The sequence below is a fragment of the Arachis hypogaea genome, chromosome 5 (assembly GCF_003086295.3).
Source record: "Arachis hypogaea cultivar Tifrunner chromosome 5, arahy.Tifrunner.gnm2.J5K5, whole genome shotgun sequence".
NCBI lineage: Eukaryota > Viridiplantae > Streptophyta > Magnoliopsida > Fabales > Fabaceae > Arachis > Arachis hypogaea.
The window spans coordinates 93,830,056-93,833,520 of record NC_092040.1 but is presented as its reverse complement, the minus strand read 5'-3'; the positions used below and the strand labels follow the sequence as shown (position 1 = coordinate 93,833,520).

General features: G+C 39.9%; 1 non-coding gene across 1 annotated transcript; it reads right to left on the bottom strand.

Annotated features, from left to right (window-relative positions):
• Positions 1 to 1,220: 1,220 nt before the first annotated feature.
• LOC112805060 (small nucleolar RNA R71) lies at positions 1,221 to 1,328 on the bottom strand. Its single transcript, XR_003203672.1, has one exon. It is a non-coding gene; the product is annotated as a small nucleolar RNA R71 (small nucleolar RNA).
• Between the last annotated feature and the right edge of the window lie 2,137 nt (positions 1,329 to 3,465).

The following is a 3,465-nucleotide window of genomic DNA, read 5'->3' as shown; positions in this document are numbered from 1 at the left end:
AAGAGGGAAGATTCTGTTTTCAAATCAAATTTTTTTCAGGTTTTCAAAATTTTTCAAAATCAAATCTTTTTCAATCAAATCTTTTCAATCAAATCTTTTTCAAAATCAATTTCTTTCTATTTTCAAAAATACTTGCTATCAATTAATGATTTGATTCAACATTTCAAGTATGTTGCCTTTTCTGTTGAGAAAGGTTTAATGTTTGAATCATATCTTTTCTTGATAGCCAAGTCATTAATTTTCAAAATCAAATCTTTTTTAAAATGTTTTTCAAATCATATCTTCTCAATCACATCTTCTTAAAACCAATCATATCTTCTTAACCACATCTTTTTCAAAATAGTTTTCAATCATATCTTTTTAATTTCTAATTTCAAAATCTTTTTCAAAAATCACTTCATTTCTTTCTCAATCATGGTTTTCGAAAATCAATTAGTGTTTTTTTTAAAATGTTTTCAAAATCTTTTACTTAATTTTTGAAAATTGCTTCCCCTCTTCTCACATCTTTCTATTTATGGACTAACACTATTCCTTAATGCAAAATTCGAACTCCATCTTCTTTGATAAGTTCGAATTTTCTACCTCTGCCTTCTATTTTTCGTTTCCTCTGACACCTCAAGGAATCTCTATACTGTGACATAGAGGATTCCACATTTTCTTGTTCTCTTCTCTTTCTTATGAGCAGGAGCAAGGACAAAAGCATTCTTGTTGAGGCTGATCCTGAACCTGAAAGGACCTTGAAACGAAAGCTAAGAGAAGCCAAGGCACAACTCTCTGTAGAGGACCTAACAGAAATCTTCAAAGAAGAAGAACCCATGGCAGCCGAAAACAACAACAATGCCAACAATGCAAGGAAGGTGCTGGGTGACTTTACTGCACCTACTCCCGACTTCTATGGGAGAAGCAGCTCTATCCCTGCTATTGGAGCAAACAACTTTGAGCTTAAGCCTCAATTAGTTTCTCTAATGCAACAGAATTGCAAGTTCCATGGACTTCCATTGGAAGATCCTCATCAGTTCTTAGCTGAGTTCTTGCAAATCTGTGACACTGTCAAGACTAATGGGGTTGACCCTGAGGTCTACAGACTTATGCTATTCCCTTTTGCTGTAAGAGACAGAGCTAGGACATGGTTGGACTCACAACCTAAAGAAAGCCTGAACTCTTGGGAAAAGCTAGTCAATGCCTTCTTGGCAAAGTTCTTTCCACCTCAAAAATTGAGTAAGCTTAGAGTGGAGGTCCAAACCTTCAGACAGAAGGAAGGAGAATCCCTCTATGAAGCTTGGGAAAGATACAAACAATTAATCAGAAAGTGTCCCTCTGATATGCTTTCTGAATGGAGCATCATAGGAATTTTCTATGATGGTCTCTCTGAACTATCCAAGATGTCTTTGGATAGCTCTGCTGGAGGATCTCTTCATCTGAAGAAGACGCCTACAGAAGCTCAAGAACTAATTGAAATGGTTGCAAATAACCAATTCATGTACACTTCTGAAAGGAATCCTGTGAACAATGGGACTAGTCAGAAGAAAGGAGTTCTTGAAATTGACACTCTGAATGCCATTTTGGCTCAGAACAAAATATTGACTCAACAAGTCAATATGATTTCTCAAAGTCTATCTGGAATGCAAAATGCACCAGGTAGTACTAAGGAAGCTTCATCTGAAGAAGAAGCTTATGATCCTGAGAACCCTTCAATGGAATAGGTGAATTACATGGGAGAACCCTATGGAAACACTTATAATCCTTCATGGAGAAATCATCCAAATCTATCATGGAAGGATCAACAGAGACCTCAACAAGGTTTCAACAACAATAATGGTGGAAGAAACAGGTTTAGCAATAGCAAGCCTTTTCCATCATCTTCTCAGCAACAGACAGAGAGTTCTAAGCAGAACACCTCTGACTTAGCAACCATGGTCTCTGATCTAATTAAAACCACTCAAAGTTTCATGACTGAAACAAGGTCCTCCATTAGAAATTTAGAGGCACAAGTGGGACAGCAAAGTAAGAAAATTACTGAACTCCCTCCTAGTACTCTTCCAAGCAATATAGAAGAAAATCCAAAAGGAGAGTGCAAGGCCATCAACATGGCCGAATTTAGAGAGGAGGAAGAGGCAGTGAACGCCACTGAGGAAGACCTCAATGGACGTCCACTGGCCTCCAATGAGTTCCCCAATGAGGAACCATGGGAATCTGAGGCTCAAAATGAGACCATAGAGATTCCATTGGACTTACTTCTGCCATTCATGAGCTCTGATGAGTATTCTTCCTCTGAAGAGGATGAGTATGTCACTAAAGAGCAAGTTGCTAAATACCTTGGAGCAATCATGAAGCTAAATGACAAGTTATTTGGAAATGAGACTTGGGAGGATGAACCCCCTTTGCTCACCAAAGAACTGGATGACTTGTCTAGGCAGAAATTACCTCAAAAGAGACAGGATCCTGGGAAGTTTTCAATACCTTGTACCATATGCACCATGACCTTCAAGAAGGCCTTGTGTGACCTAGGGTCAAGTGTAAACCTCATGCCTCTCTCTGTAATGGAGAAGCTAGGGATCTTTGAGGTGCAAGCTGCAAAAATCTCACTAGAGATGGCAGACAATTCAAGAAAACAAGCCTATGGACTTGTAGAGGATGTTCTGGTTAAGGTTGAAGACCATTACATCCCTGCTGATTTCATAGTCCTAGAAACCGGGAAGTGCATGGATGAATCCATCATCCTTGGCAGGCCTTTCCTAACCACAGCAAAGGCTGTGATTGATGTTGATAGAGGAGAATTGATCATTCAAGTGAATGAAGAATCCTTGGTGTTTAAGGCTCAAGGATATCCCTCTGTCACCATGGAGAGGAAGCATGAAGAGCTTCTCTCAAAACAGAGCCAAACAGAGCCCCCACAGTCAAACTCTAAGTTTGGTGTTGGGAGGCCACAACCAACTTCTAAGTTTGGTGTTGAACCCCCACATTCAAACTCTAAGTTTGGTGTTGGGAGGTTCCAACATTGCTCTGAGCATCTCTGAGGCTCCATGAGAGCCCTCTGTCAAGCTACTGACATTAAAGAAGCGCTTGTTGGGGGGCAACCCAATGTTATATTTTATATATTTTCCTTTGTTATTTTATGTTTTCTGTAGGTTGATGATCATGAGAAGTCACAAAATCAATAAAAAAGCAAAAACAGAATGAAAAACAGAAAGAAAAATAGCACACCCTGGAGAAAGAACCTGCTGGTGTTTAAACGCCAGTGAGGCTAGCAGATGGGCGTTTAACGCCCAGTCTGGCACCATTTTGGGCGTTTAACGCCAGAAAGGGGCACCAGACTGGCGTTAAACGCCAGAAAAGGGCAAGCTCTTGGCGTTAAACGCCAGAAATGGGCACCAGCCCGGCGTTTAACGCCAGAATTGGCTCAAAACGCATTTTTGCATGACATTTGGTGCAGGGATGACTTTTCCTTGACACCTCAGGATCTGT